This window comes from Gossypium hirsutum, chromosome D09 (genome assembly GCF_007990345.1).
Source record: "Gossypium hirsutum isolate 1008001.06 chromosome D09, Gossypium_hirsutum_v2.1, whole genome shotgun sequence".
Taxonomy (NCBI): Eukaryota; Viridiplantae; Streptophyta; class Magnoliopsida; order Malvales; family Malvaceae; genus Gossypium; species Gossypium hirsutum.
The window spans coordinates 23,428,295-23,445,390 of record NC_053445.1 but is presented as its reverse complement, the minus strand read 5'-3'; positions in this window follow the sequence as shown (position 1 = coordinate 23,445,390).

The window sequence follows — 17,096 nt, the reverse complement described above, 5'->3', positions numbered from 1 at the left end:
ATACATGATTTCTACGTGCATGTAATATATTTTTTAGTATTTGTAATACACATTATGCATTTACTTTTATTTTTCAAATTATGATGCATTTAATTTGGATATTTTACAAAAATAATACAAAAAAATAAAAAATACCAAAATAGTATAACTTTTTTTTATTTACTAAAATGGTACCAAAAAAAATAGTTAAAAAAAAACCTGAAAGAAGGGCCTGCCACAGGCGGCACCTTTGGTGCCTGTGGCAGAGGCGGCACCATTTGTTCGTATTTCGACCCTTTGTTCATATTTTTTTCCCGGATTTTATTACTTTTAAAAAATATACTATTTTATAATTTTATTATTTTAAATTATTTTAGTACATTATGTTTGAAATGTATTCATTTAGTGTATTTTTTATTGAAAGTAATAAAATTCGGGAAAAAAATACGAATAAAGGACCGAAATAAGGGTTTTTTTAAAAAATTATTTAAAACACACACTAAATGAATACATTTCAAACATAATGTACTAAAATAATGTAAAATAATAAAATTAGAAAATAGTATATTTTTTAAAAGTAATAAAATTCGGGGAAAAATACGAACAAAGGGCCAAAATAAGGGGTTTTTACTAAATTTATTTAAAAAACACAATTAATTAATACATTTCAAACATAATGTACTAAAATAATGTAAAATAATAAAATAAAAAAATAATATATTTTTATTGAAAGTAATAAAATCTAGGAAAAAATACGAATAAAGGACTGAAATAAGGGTTTTTTTTTAAATTTATTTAAAAAAACACACTAAATGAATACATTTCAAACATAATGTTCTAAAATAATGTAAAATAATAAAATTAAAAAATAATATACTTTTTAAAAGTAATAAAATCCGGGGAAAAAAATACGAACGAAGGGCGGAAATAAGGGTTTTCTAAATTTATTTAAAAAACACAATTAATTAATACATTTCAAACATAATATACTAAAATAATGTAAAATAATAAAATACGAAAATAATATATTTTTATTAAAAGTAATAAAATCCAGGAAAAAATAAGAAAAAAGGGCTGAAATAAGGGTTTTTTTAATTTATTTAAAAAACACACTAAATGAATACATTTCAAACATAATGTACTAAAATAATGTAAAATAAGAAAATTAAAAAATAGTATATTTTTTAAAAGTAATAAAATTCGAGAAAAAAATACGAATAAAGGGCCAAAATACAAACAATTGGTGCCGCCTCTGCCACAGGCACCAAAGGTGTCGCCTGCGGCAGGCCCTTCTTTCAGGTTTTTTTTAATTGTTTTTTTGTACCATTTTGGTAAATAAAAAAAAGTTATACTATTTTGATATTTTTTTATTTTTTTGTATTATTTTTGTAAAATACCCATTTAATTTAGAAGAAAAGGTTTTTTCCCTTAATAATATAAAATTAAAATATTCTAAAAAGATGGAATAAATTCTTTCAAATTTCTTCACCCAATTTATTTTACATTTTACATTAAAAATAATATAAAGACTAAGGGTGGGTTTGGATGGGCGATTGGGTACGGTGCAATGCATTTAGATTACTTTTTGTCTCACGCTATAGTATTGCTATAGTATCTAATCTCACTGTCACCACTGTTTTTACACTAAATACATGTAAACGCATAGCTCATTCAAACTCACCCTAAAAATTACAATTTTAAAAAAATATTTCGAGGTGTTTAAAAAAAATAATAAGAAAAGTAAAATTGAAAAGGCAAATGAATAGACGACAAATAGGGATGGAGGGAGCAGAGAAAGGTAAGGGATGGAAGGGTAGCTGCAAAAAGTGGTAACTGGTAAGTGCAAATCACGGAGTAATATGCGGCGCGACTCCCGATCAAGACAGCTGGGGACACCATCAACCAGTACTAATCACACAGCTCAATTTGAGAGCGACTTCATTTTAGTTTCTTCTTTTCACATTTGGGTCCCGCCAATTACAACTCAACTTTTCTGGGACCTCGTTGCTTTTTTTGTTTTTTTCAATTTTTAATCTGTAAAAGTAATATTTTATATTATTGGTTAGATTATATTTTATTTTTATTAAAAAATCAAAAAATGTATGTAAGATTAAAAAACAAATGGTTTAATCTCTTAGAATTTTCATAAATTTTTATTGTTAAAAATTGATATCTATATATTTATATGAAGTATATGTAGCACGTGTAACTATTTAGTTATTCTGTTAGTCACGCCAACTAAACAATACAATATACTAGTTTATTTCATTTAATGAATCAAACTACATAATAATATTAACTCTCTATTTTATACATCGAATAACTATACAATTCTTACATTTTTCATTCCATCGAATTAAATGTATCGTTAGTGTTTGGCCTTAAAGCGTAACACTCCAACCCCAATCTAGACGTTATGACTGAATTTTAAAGGTTATATCGATCTCCTGAAAAACTGGATTTGCTTGCCTTTTTTTTAAACTTTATTTGATCCTGTGTAGATATTTTGTGAAACTCGTTTTATTTTTCTTCTAGAAAACCTCACTATTGCTAAGCAAGAAATTTTCAAAAACATTTGTTATTATACTGTCAAATTGGTTTAGAAACCATGTTATTAGCTTAGATATTTTTCAGAAAACTCATTTCTGTGTTTTGAACTTGCAGCGAAAAAACTAGTGACTTATAAATATTTTGTGCATGGTTACCTTATTTAATTATTAGAAAAAAATCACGTTTCTCGTTTAAAACTTACTAAGCCAAGTGTCAAAGTCCAAAACCAAAATTAAAGTCCATAAAGATAAATGAAAGTCCAAAAGCCCATACTTAAAGAATTAATTAAAACCAATTCATTTTGAGAATCCGAATCAGAGCTCCCGAGCGCTACCTAATCTTAATCCTTATGATTATCTGAGAAAATAAAATAACAGAGTGAGCTAAAAGCCCAGTGTGCGTCATAGCCCAAAACATAACAAAAATAGTAAAATTGAAGCACATATTATAACATATCAAACAGATAACATAAGGCAAGGCATGCTTAGCAAAGCATAGCAATGTTCAAAACAAATCCTACCCCTAGTCATTACACACAATCTCCGTCCATCCAACACATAAAATAAAGTTATTAGAAACCCATCCAACCAACACACCAAAATTGTACTTATAAGCCACCAAAATGTTATGTAGACAAGCTGCCTAATATAATGTGAAAATATTGCCAAAAACAGATAATGCAGTTCAACTACCAAAATCAGATTTGCGAGTAAATCGCCAAAATAGCAAATAGTAGTCGACCAAAATTTCCTCCAAATCATACGTAACCCAACTCCAATGCATATGCAAATGGCATAACATAACTTAGCATACTCAAACCAAACATGCTCTTATACAAGTATAAGAGATTAGAAACATGCTAGTAGCACACACTGATTAGCAGATCAAAAGCATGCTCATTGGCATATTCGGTCAACACAAAAATAGGAAAATATCACATTCAGCAACACAATTAGGGCCACATATGCATTGGGTTAAGCCAAACTAGGGCATGCTCACCTTTGATCATGAAACCCGACTCACTTACCTATATCTTTCCATAATAGAACCACACCCATAGTTAATCGGCTAACGCTGAATTTCACAGTTAGGGGATACTTACATTCAACCATTGCCAGAAAGACACAGATCAAATTCGAATGATTTCAAATAAGGCATAAAAAAATTCAAGTATCATCATACCCACACAAGTCACGTAGGGTTAGAACACACACCTGATTGCTTCGGAAATGTCGGCACTACAACTACAGCCTAAGCTCTACAGACGACAACAAACCTCAACCCATTAGAACCACACACACAACTCGATCTAGGGCATTCGACCCCTTGCTTTCCCTTAGAGCATTGGGCTAATGTATGGCTACAACCAACCAGCCCCTAAAAGTAGGGCATTTGGTTACTTGCCCTTAAAGAAAAGATTGTTGAAAACTCAATTCATAGGAGGGGTATACGCCACACGTTCCTTACCTAAACAGAACTACACAAAAAGAAATGATCAGAACATCAACAATTCAACCAAACCACCAACTATATGCCTCCCAAGTGAAAAAGGAAAACCACTAAATATAGAAGAGAATAAAAACATTACAAAAATGATACCATTACTATACCAGGTCCCTCTATTCACATGTAGCCAACAACAAAACAAGAAGAATGGTGACAACACAGGGAAAATTAAGATTTGAATGACAACACAATAGTAGGTGGGGACGGTAAAAGGGACAAATAAGAAAGAAAAAGAGATTACCAACAGAATAAAAAATATGCGACACCAAAAGAAGATAGAAGAAGAAGAATGAGAGAAAGATAGAGGAAAGTTTTTAGCAACAAATGTGAAACAAAAGTGAAAAGTAGAGAATGAGGGGGAGAAATGGACGACACTAGGAAAGGATTTTAAGGGATAATTCCACGAAATTTAGAAAAGTAAAATCTAATTATAGCTTTTAAATCGGTTTAGTTTTTATCACAATCTGATTATTTAGAGTTTGAGTTTTACCAATATTTTGATAGCTTGGGTGACGTAGGACGGATGAAGCAAAAATATTTCACTTTAGGAACAACGGGCTTTGAACTCAGGACACAATGAAACTTACAACACTCTTTAACCACTAGGTCAAAGCCTCACACTTGATAACAAACATACAAAATCTAAAGAAAAGCAAGGCGTGACAAGCTAGATTTTGGGCCAAAATTAATAAAAATTTTAAGGGAAGGGAATTGAGCACAGAAAATCAAGTGCACCACTAGAAAACTTAACTAATAAACCAAGTCAAATTACTTGATACATAAGAAATTTGGTCTCCCCTCCTTAAGGAAATTTCATCCTCGAAATTTACCTGGTTCAAACAGATAAGGATATTGCTAACGTATTGAGTCTTCCACTTCCTAAGTGGCTTCCTCAGTACCATGATTCTGCCATAAAACCTTAACTAGAGTAATCCTCTTCTTTCTTAAAACCTTTACCTCACAATCCAAAATCTATATTAGCTCATCCTTAAAGGATAAATTCAGCTTTACCTCGATCTCCTCAATCAGAGCTACATGAGACGGGTCAGACCGATATTATCCCAGCATAGAGACATGGAAAACATCATAGAGGTGGTCCAACTCTAGAGGTAGCTCCAACTGATACGCGACTAGCCTTACTCACTGATAACTCTTGAAAATAGCTATATTTCATGCCTTTGGACCTAGTTAATTGCATGTACTTAAGTATATCTAGTTGTATGTTAGGACATTTCATTAGTATTTTTAGAATTGTATTAGAACTTGGGATGCGTTTAAATATTAGGTGCTTTTAATTAGTCGTGGAAGGGCTATGTTTTGTGGTATTGACAGGTACATGATGAGGAATAAGAAATAAATGAGTGAAGTTTTACGAGGGCAAAAAGGGTGGTCAAATTGTTAGCCAGTATGCTGTGGCAATGTTGGGAAGGTGTCCAGTCAGTATTCAACGCATATCAATTTCAACCCAACCCTATTTGTACCAGATAAATCTTCCTAGAAAAGAGGAGAAGATAAATCTTGGGGCTGTTGGAATTATCTTGAGAGAAAAAAAGCAAAGCAATTTAAAAAAAGGCAAAGGAAGAAATCCTAGACGGCGGAACCATAGGTAGAGACCTTTAGGCAAATTAGAAGGTATCGACTGAATTAGGGGTGAGCAAAACTCGATTCGACTCGAAAAAATTGAAAAAAAATTCGAATTTTGAGTTAAAAGAATCGAGTTATTCGAATCAACTCGAATTTTTTTTCGAATTTCGAGTTCGAATCGAGTTGAGTTTTCGAATTCGAATAATTCAAATAATTCGAATATCAAACTATAATATTTTATATTTTTACCCCAAACTCCCAAACCGTTTTACTTTTCCCTCAAAACTTTTACTCCTTCCCACTTTCCCCCCAAAACTTTTACTCCTCTCCCCTCCCAAGCCCTCAATCTACCCAAAATCCATTTCCCACCAAAATTTTACTCTCCCATTTATTTTTTCTCAAAATTTTACTCCCCAAAACCCTCAAAACCTTCTATTTTCCCCCAAAATTTTTACTCCCACTTTTCCCCTAAAACTTTTATTCCCTTCTCATCCCACCTCCCATCTATCCCAAACCCTCCCCCCTCCAATTTTTTTAATATTTTCTCTCCAAAATTTTACTCCCCTATTTACTTTCCTTCAAACTTTTATTCCCCAAAATTTTTATTTTTCCCCTAAACTTTTACTTATCACCCTTTACTCTCAAATAAAAAATCAAAATTATCCAAAAAAAATCACTAAACATAAATAGTAATAATTTTATTTATATCTACTATTTATATTATTAAATTAAATTTCACATTTTATATTAATTATATTATTGAATTGTTTAGTCATATTGAATATTTATATTAAAATTGAATTATTAATTATGCCATAAAATATTCGTGTTAAAACTTTATATTGGTATCACCTTCACATTTTATTTTTAAAATAACTTTTATTAAAAAAAATCATTTTTTTACATTTAATATATTTTTTAATTCTAAAATACATAGTGACAAGAATCTGAAGATAATTGAAATAACTAAGCAAGCAAAGAAGCTAACCAGTATATAAAAAATTAATAAATAAATTATGAAGTGATGAAAGTTAATAAAAATTTTGATTAAGGTGGACAAATTTTATTACGATGGGTGACAATGGTTATAAGGACCCAAAATTATTTTTTAAAATTTAACTCGAACAAATATATTCGATTCGATTCGAATTCCATCTCACTCGACTCGATTCGAGAAAACTTCAAATAAAGTTAGGATGATAAAATGAGATTCGAAAACTCGATTAACTCAAAAATTTTCGATTCGATTCGATCGAATGCTCACCCCTAAACTGAATGGAGACAGAAAGAGGAAAGACGCAGGCAACCCCTCTCAGCCACCTCAGGACACTGTGCAGCTGGAGTGTGGATTGGATAAGCGAACGCTGTCTTCCCAACATTTTTCCATTATTTCAAATCTGTTCCTTCGTGAATTATGGTGATGAAAATGATGTTTGAGTTGACTTTTATTTTCCAACCTATGAGTTAAATCTCATAGGGTTGAGATTAATTTGATGAAACTTTAACTGTCTTTAATGGCTGCAGTATAAATCTGAGTTATGTTACTGTTTCATTCAATTATTTTATTATTTACAATGTATGTGAGTAATCCTTAGACATAATCGACCGTGCAACATACCTTTAAATTAATTTAATTTTGAAAAGGTTAGATTAGTTGGAACGTGGTTGAATGATATGAGAAAGTACTCGACATATACTTGTAATAGACTCTAAACATAAAGCAAAAATCATACAAAAGGTAACAATGTAGGGTGCCATATTAAATGCCTATAGACATAGGCAAGGTAACTTGAGGTTTTTGCTCTCGAAAGAGGCAGACCACTTAAGAACTCTTCTGAACAGTAGGTTAAGAATGATTTTGCTGAGGCATTGTTGATAGGAAAAGTAGATTCTTAGTAATCTCGACCTCCCTACTGAACATCGCATAACCCTTATCTTTGCCGAAGTAGCCTTGTCATAGCATTCTTAGTCATTTGTTTATTTGTTGCATATTATTCTAATAATTTTCATTGTATTTCCAAGTATCCATTAGTTCCACATATTGCATACATCATTGCTTCTATTAATTGCCACTACATACTTGCAATAGCTTTACCATAACATTAATCACATTTTATTATAATAACTTGACCACTTTAGTGCCTCAATCCGATTCTCGTGGGAACAATACTCGCTCATTACTTTATTACTTGATTTGACGTGTATAATTGTACAAATTCGTATATCATATTCACAAGCGACAAGTTTTTTTGGCGCCATTGCCGGGGAATCCACAATTTGGTGTATTTTGGTTTAGTTATTTTAATTAATTGTATTAGTTTTATTTAACTTAGTTATATTTAATCTCTATAGGTTTGCCATCGATGCATGAGAAGAGACATTCCTGCTAACCAAGAATCCTTTTGACTTAGAGATTGAAAGAAATTTATGCAGAAGGCAGAAAGAATTGCGAAAAATGGCTAAGAACGGGAATGGTCCTGGTCTAAATGAAAATCCGAATGGTCAAGATGCGAATCCTCCTGTTTGAAGGGTGATACCGGGCATGAATGATAATTTGAATTGTCAGGGAGCTAAGCTGCACACCCGTGGGGTGATAGATGACCAAGATAGACCAACCCGAGAGCACGTTGTGCCAATTTTAGAAGATTTGAATCCAGGGATAGTCAGACCGACCATACAAGCGTAGTAGCTTAAACTGAAACTGGTCATGTTTCAGATGCTACAAATAGTATGACAATTTGGAGGACTGCCCATTGAAGATCCAAGATTGCATTTGCAACTTTTCTTAGAAGTCTATGATTCGTTTAGGCAACACAGTGTTCTTGAAGATGCCCTGAGACTTAAATTGTTTCGATATTCCTTGAGAGGCCGAGCAAGAGCATGGTTGAACGCTCTGTCGTCGGGGATAGTGACATCATGGAATGAACTTTGTCAGAGGTTTTTGCTACGATATAATCCCCTAAATATGAACGCGAAGGTTAGAATAGACATCACGTCTTTTCAAAAATCAGAGGATGAAATGTTATATGAAACTTGAGAATGATTTAAATATTTAATCCAAAAATGGCTAATGCATGGATTTCAACACCGGTGAAACACCCCAAACTCATCTCCATCGCTAGATTAGGGCAAAGTTATATCAAAATTTATATCAAAATTTGTTAGTCAAAGTTAATGAACGAAAACTCATTAAAAACCTATAAAAAATGTGCAATTTGAGCCTTAAATCAGGCCTTCGAGGCCCTAAAAATAGTTTAGAAACAATTCGAGACTAATTTGAAACAAATCTGAAGTTTTAAGAAAAAGTTACAAAAATTAAAAATCAGGGGTCACACAACCGTGTGGCCAGGTCGTGTGGCACAGCCAACTGTGTAACAATCGAACAAGGGACACACGGCTATGTCCCAGCCGATGTCTTCACCCGTGAAACTCACTAAGTAGGGTCACAAGGTCGTGTTGTAGGCCGTGTACTAGACCTTGTAGCTCTCTGACTTGCCACACATGACCGTTTTCCAGGTTGTGTAACTCAGTAACTTAAAACACTAGGAATTTACAAACGACACATAGTTGTGTGACACATACGGTCGTGTGACAGCCCGTGTGCACCAAATTTGACCTAAAAATCATGCCATTTTAAGACCAAACCATACCTATTCCACCACCCCAATTATGCACACATTCAATAGACCTAGGCACTACTCCAACACACCTAAATATACCAAATCAATCAATCTATTTAATCCAACCAATATGCCATTCAAAGGCACCACATATATATAGTCTCAAAAATTCTCAAAAAACCTCCTTTATATGACTTTAAACAAATAAGCATTGCACTATGATTAAAACCACTTCATTCAAAAACTAAACCTCAAGGTGTTCATCTAGGCATTATATATGTATACTTGTTTCATCAATACAAAACATACCCTAAGCAAAACACACATCTCATTCGTAAACTACATCTATCAACATTTGAAAACCACATATTTATCTATATATACATGCCACTACCCAAAAGATACAAAAGCTACCAACATAGATGGACAGTGTGAGCTAGTTGGTTGATCCTTCGAAAGAGTCAACAATGATTATCTACAAAACAACCCACAAAAACTCGTAAGCTTACATAGTTTAGTAAGGACATAGTATAACATTTAATCTAAATACAATTAGACACGATTCACATATTATTTGATTACTAAAATTTCAAGAATACAAATGATGAGATTATGTAATGATATAATGTTCTCAAATATACCAGAATAAAATCAGTAGCATGAATATGCCTTTAGGGGTATCGAAGTACTAATAGGGGCATGTATGTGCATTTAGGGGTACCGAAGTACAAATAGGGTCACGTATGTACATTCAAGGGTACCAAAGTACAAACAGGGGCATGTATGTGCATTCAGACAATAATTATCTATAATCATATAAACCATAGAACAATAATATAATATTACAAGTAGAATTTCATTTACGTATTGAAATGCTATGTACTTACCTATGATTTAATTCTCGATCGACACGTAGGGACTAATTCGCTATTTTTTCTTTTCCTCGATTATTGTCTTTTTGATTCAAGTCTTGATATGCACAAGGAAATAGAAACCGAAGCTTAGAGCTCCCTTCAATGGTGTTTTGGCATCAACATGAAGAATTCATGAAGAAAATGTTTTCTTTCATAATTATTTTATTTTAATTCTAAGGTTATTACAAATTTTCCATTAAAAATACATGTTATTTTATCATTTTATTTATATAATGCCGTCGAACATTAATAACTAGGGACTAATTGCTACATAGGTCCTTCCTTATTTAGTAATTAAGCTATTTAATCACTTAAATACAATAATCACTAAGTTATGCATAATTTTCAATTTAGTCGTTTTTCTTAAATTAACCATCTAAATGTTAAAATCTCTTAACCACATTTTAATACGACTCTAATGACTCCATAAATTTTCTATAAATAATATTTATGAGTCAACACGATGGAAATTTGTGGTCCCAAACCACTATTCCGTCACCACTAAAAAATGGGCTGTTACAACTCTACCCCCCGTAAGAAATTTCGTCCTCGAAATTGTTACATGAGAATAGATTCAGATATTGTAATTTCATCGATTCCTTGGTTTCCTAGGTAGCCTCCTCAATACCATGTCGATTCCACAAAACTTTCACCAATGGTACTCGTTTATTCCGAAGTTCTTTGACTTCCCGAGCTAAAATTTTCATTGGTTCTTTAGAATACGTCAAATCTGGCTGTAATTCAATTTCACTATGTGGAATCACGTGTGAAGGATTAGATCTGTACTGTCTTAGCGTTGAAACGTGGAACACGTTATGAGTTTTCTCAAGTTTAGGAGGTAAAACTAATCTATAAGCTCCAAGACCGATTTTTTCAATAATCACATCTAATTCGATAAATCTCGGACTTAGCTTTCCTTTCTTGCCAAATCGTAGTACTTTCTTCTACGGAGGAACTTTTAAACATACTCGATCACCAATAGCAAATTCTATATCTTTTCTTTTCAAATCTGCGTACGATTTCGAACGATCAGATGCAACTTTCAAACAATCTCGAATAATTCTAACATTGTCTTCAGTTTCTCGATCAATTCCCACCATTTTGGATTCGTTTAATTCAGACCAATAAAATGGTGTTTTACACTTCCTTCCATATAGAGTTTCAAACGGTGCCATTTTAATACTGGATTCATAACTGTTATTATAAGCAAACTTAGTTAACGGTAGATATTTTTCCCATCTACCTTTAAACTCAAGTATACAACATCGTAGCATGTTGATGGCACTAAACTAACTATAATTACAACAAAGGCAAGCGCACTTATTGAACAATAGTATAGCTATGGTGAGTAGGGAATATCGTATCCACGAGGACTAAAAGTACTAGTAATTATCATTTTTCTATTATTTAGCTGATAAATTGAATTGATGGTTTTTAATCTAAATTTACTAATCTAATTTAACTACGAATGCAACAGAGAATGAAATGGGAAAATAATCGATGACAACCAATGAGAAATACAATACCCAGGAAAGAATCCACCTAGACTTCACCTATTATTTTGAGTCTAAATTAAACAATTTATTCACTTGTGTCTTGATCCGTAGAAATCCCTAAATTATGTTAATATCTCTTTCGAGAGTAAGAACAATTGACTCTAGGTTGATTAATTGAAATCTCTTTCTAATTAAAACCCTTATTGTCGTATTAACTCAATCTATGGATTCCCCTATTAGATTTGACTCTAATTCAGTAGATTTATGATGTCCTATTTCTAGGATTGCATGCAATTCCACTCAATTATGTTAGATCTACTCTTAAACATAGACTTTTGCTCTACTGAAATGAGCGCATTAAACATGAATTAATATCCCAAAAATATTAAAACATGAAGTAAGCATACATAATTGAGAACAAGAATCAAGTATTTATCATGTAAATCGGAAATCAAATAATAAGATTCATCATAAGTTTCATCTTCCATAGGTATCTAGGGAATTTAGTTCATAATCTGAAATGAAAACATCTCAAAGTAAGAAAAACTACAAGACATAAAGAAAATCAATAAAACTTCAAAAGCAGTTAAAAGGAGATCTTCAATCTTAAGGAGATCTGCTTCTGAGTTGGCTCTGATGGTGTTCTTCGAGTGATTTCTTCAATCTTCTCTAAGCGCTCTCTTAGATCTTCTTCTAATTGATATTTATAGACTTTAGAATGCTCAAAAAGCCTAAAAATTGGGTGTTTCCGCGTGTTTGGGAAACAGGGTGTGATATCGACACGGGCTGGCACATGGGCGTGTGGCCAGCTCATGTGGCTCACACGGGCGTGTGGCCAGCCCGTATGGCTCACACGAGCATGAGGCCATCTCATGTGGAAATGCCCAGGCTGTGTGGATTTTGGAAATAGCTCTATTCGTTTGATTTTGGCTCATTTTTCGCTCCTTTCGCTCCCAAATGCTCTTCTAAGTATATAAACATGAATTTAAAGGATTAGGAGCATCAAATTCACTAATTTACATCATTAATCATCCAAAAATGAATGAAGAATGAGATTAAAATATGTTACTTTTACAGTTTATCAAATATCCCCACACTTAAGTGTTTGCTTGTCCTCAAACAAAATCCTTAACTTATAATTAAAATTAATCTTTCTCAACTCATAATTCTCATCAATGATGTTTCATCATAATTCACAAACAATCCAAGTCGAACATTTTTAAAGCATGAAAACATAGGTATTTCCCCTTATTTAAGTAATTACCTTTAATTCAAAATCGACAAGAATTGACATCCTCACTAAAGATTCACTCAAATCACTCAAAGTGTTTAAGGTTCAAGAATAAGACTCAATAGTTAAACATGAAAAGTCATTACCATAGGCTTGCATAAAAATCAAATCACCATCACTATAAAATGAGATGATAAACATATCAGAAGGTCTTTAAAAGGTTGTAATGGGGATTAGGTTAAAGGTGTGGAGAAAGGCTGAAAAAGATGGTTAAAATCGAGATCAAATTGATAAATTACCAAACTAGAAAAATAAACAAATGCTGAATTAAAAACAATAACATAAATCGAAAACTGTTCAAGAATAACATGAGCTTCTTCTCAAAATATGAATTTAACTATTTAAACTCAATTAACATAGAACTAAATAATAATTAATATTTATATACTTTTTTCGATTTTTTTACAATAAGAAATAATTCAGCAAATTAAAAAAAGACTTATTTAGGCAATTAACCAAATCAAATCTTGATAAAAAGACAGTCAATAAAACGGGAAAAATTCTCAACAAGCAAAAAATATGAGTTATGGGTTAACATTAATAGGTAAATCAAGAAACAGCGTGCTAGGCTCAATGGGGTTCACTAAGGGTTAATTATGTAAGTAGGCTCTTTATGGGATAAGTGGGTTAAAACCTAAGTGCCTTTATCATCTCAATATATCAAATCAAAGGTGTGGTCACGACATTCATAATCAAAGAAAGTTCTAGAATAAAAAATGAAATTCACACACTCATAACCAATAATAAAAATGAGCAAGAAAAATGTATGCTCTAAAGGCTCAAAATCTCACACAAAAAATTATGGTTTTTGATGTAAATCTTGCAAATCTTAAACTTCAAGATAATACTTCAACTCAAGGAAACAACTTAAAATTTTTAATTTTAAAAATAAACTTATCATGCTTGATTGTCTCATGCCTTAATGTTTAAATCAACCAATACACAATTATCTATAAATTTAATCCAAAATACATCAATAAAAATTAGAAATCGATAAAAATTCATTCTAATAGGAGTGTGAGAAAATTACTTAAACACAAGACATAATTCAGGGATTTTCTAATATAAATAACCTTCCACACTTAAGATGTACATTGTCCTCAATGTACAAACATATATAATCAAAATATAAACAAAATATCGTAAGAGAGGGAGAAAATTGAAATTGCCCTGAATATTGGATGAAATCCTCAGAATAGTGAAAAGAAGAATTGTAGTCAAATCTAAATGTAGAGCATGATTCCGAGCAAACTAATAAAAAAATAAACACAAATAGTGAAGAAGATTAAAGGATTATAACTTGATTAGAAACACCTATAAAAATAAAAATATAGTTCAAAAGATAAAAATGAAATAAGTCTAAGAAAATAACAATAAACATAAAAATAAAAATAAAAATAAAATAAAACAAATGGACTCAATGGTCCTCATCATCAGAAGCGTCGGTGTCGTGATTCGTCGGTGCTGAGGAGGAGATATTGAGATGCTGACAGATCTGTGCAATGTCACATCAATACTGTTGAACCTCCAAAAGCAATGCTGCTCGAAGCGAGTGAACCACTTGGAAAGGTCTGCTAAAGTAGCAGTAGAAGAAACATGACGGTGATTCGAAGGTGATGGATGCGATGGATCCTCGTGATGCAAAGGAACATCATCAGTGAAGTCCTCAGGTTCATTCTGAGAGTCAGAATGAAATAATCGGTACTGAGAAGGATTTACTCCACAAATTTGCTTGATCATCCTCACATGTGTCGTGCTCGAGATTCCCTGTGGGGACATCTGGCAGGCGAGTGTAAGCGTAGAGGATTGCTCCGGTGTGTCAAGGAGACTAAAGTGTCGAGCAAGTCGAGTCACATTAGGGCTTAAACAGATAGGACCCTTCCTGTTGTGGTCTGTCTTATGATGGAAGGCTAAGGCGATGAAGTATGCTAAATAAAATATATGCTCGGTGGCTATGCTCCATAGAAAATAGGCATTAGTAGTACTGACGACTCCAGTGCTCTCTCTCCTACCAGTCAAAGTATGAGCTAAAAGGGCATGAATATACCATAAAGCTGGAGGGAGAGAAGTCGCCTTCGAGTGACTTGCGTCATAGGGTGTCATACTCACCGTAATATCTATCCAACTACTAGCTGCCGAGGAATAGATGTGTCGGTGTAGGCGAAGGAAGGTCTCGACACTCATAAACTCCTCAATTTATAGACCCAAAGCAATGTCGAACTTAGGGACACTCATATGGCGTGCCAAACCACCAAGTTTGAAAGTAATGGTGCCAGGCTCCTCATGAGTCATCATTGCCTGTTGGAGTGTAAATGTCGAGCAGAACTCCAAAGTCAGCTCCATGTATGTGGGCACAATGGTAGAGAAGAACCGGTCCCATAGGGCTGTGCCAATAAAGGCGCGAACAATATCAGTTAATTAAACCTGCTACAAAGTGGCCCAATCAATAAATCGGCCTAAGCCGAGTGGTCGCAATCGAAATAGCTAAAATAATTCCTCCTTAGAACCTTCTGAAAATCAGAGATAAGGGTAGTGGGCCTCACCTGAGGAGCCCGAGGAGGAAGTCACGCCCGAGGTCTTCCACTTTTTTGAAGCGGAGACGACTATCTTGGACTTGTTACGTGTGTTCATCATCAATAAGCAAAGCATCACCAAATAGAGAAACAAAGAAGCTGAGAAACAGTCGTGTAAATTAAAATACGACGCTAAGAATCATCCTAAGACGCGCATCAACATTCAAATAGTCAAAAATAGATAATCAATTCCTAAAACACTATTTATTAAAATCAATAATGCAAAAATAATAATGAATAAAAAGACAAAATGAAATGGAAAACTAAAACGGTAATAAATTAATGAAATTCCAGTAATAAGAAAAATAAAATCATATAATATTGAAAAGAATAGAAAGCTAAAATACCGAATTCAGATACTAAGAAAAATAATAATATTAAGAGAATAAGTGAGCAAATAACTCAATATAATAAACCAAGGAAGAACGATAACTATCATAAAAATCTAATACAGTAACAAAAATAATAAGTAAGTAATGATTTAACACGAGTGGAGTGCCATCTAATTTTCCTTTGTGAGTGACTAGTGAGGCTTTATGGTGAGGTTCAAACAATATGTCTTTAAGTTTCGAAAGCAAAGTTGCTGCTGTTGGTGGTTGGTCCGATCCATTATACCAAGCATCCAACCAAAGTGGGAGGCGATGTATTCATAGAAACTGAGGCTTTAGAGAGTATGGACGTGTTGATGGAAATTTGAAAAGTAACAAGATAGCCATTCCACCGTTTCAAGGTCGATCCGACCCGGAGGCATACCTTGAGTGGGAAAAGAAAGTAGAATTGATTTTCGAGTGCCACGACTACTCGAAAGGCAAAAAACTGAAGCTTGCGGCGAACGGGTTCTCCGATTATGCCATGATTTGGTGGGATCAATTCACCACGAGTCAGGGACGAAACGAAGAGCGATCGATATCAACTTGGTCTGAAAGAAAAGTCATGATGCGCAAGTGATTCCTCCCATCTCCCTACCATCGGGAGCAAATTTATTCAAGCCAAAGGAAAAAATGAGATTATCGAAGGAGTCCTATATGTAAAAGGAATGAAAAGATTCATTAGGAAGAGATTAACGTCTGGATTCCTATTCTTCATGGGATTCAGGTTGGAGTAAAGATAACCACAAGTTTGAAGCCTTTCAAGGTAACAAACGAGAAAGTAGAAATATCTCTTCAAGTGGATCAAGGTATTCATCCACGCAGGAACACTTACAAAGAGGCGAACATGTCTCATATGCATCAAAATACTCATCCACGAAAGATCATTCACGAAGAGTTGATCGTGACTCATATGTAGATGCTTTCCCTTCCTTTGAACGAAAAGTTGGTCGTTCTGATTCTTTATCTTCAACCTCATTATCTTCTTGAAGAGAGGTGGTTCAAGTTGTTCAACAAAGGTAAGATCGTAGATGACCTTAGTCCACTAGCGCTTAAAGGTAAGCAAGGTAAGGGTTCTTTGTTATGCGAGTCTCAACAAATTCACTCGCATGTTATTGATGAGAAAGCCAAAAACTTAGTTTTTGAAGGAAATCCTCCCCGTAATTTGGCTGATTGTCATATTCTGATTGATGAAGATTTTGTTTTACATAGTGG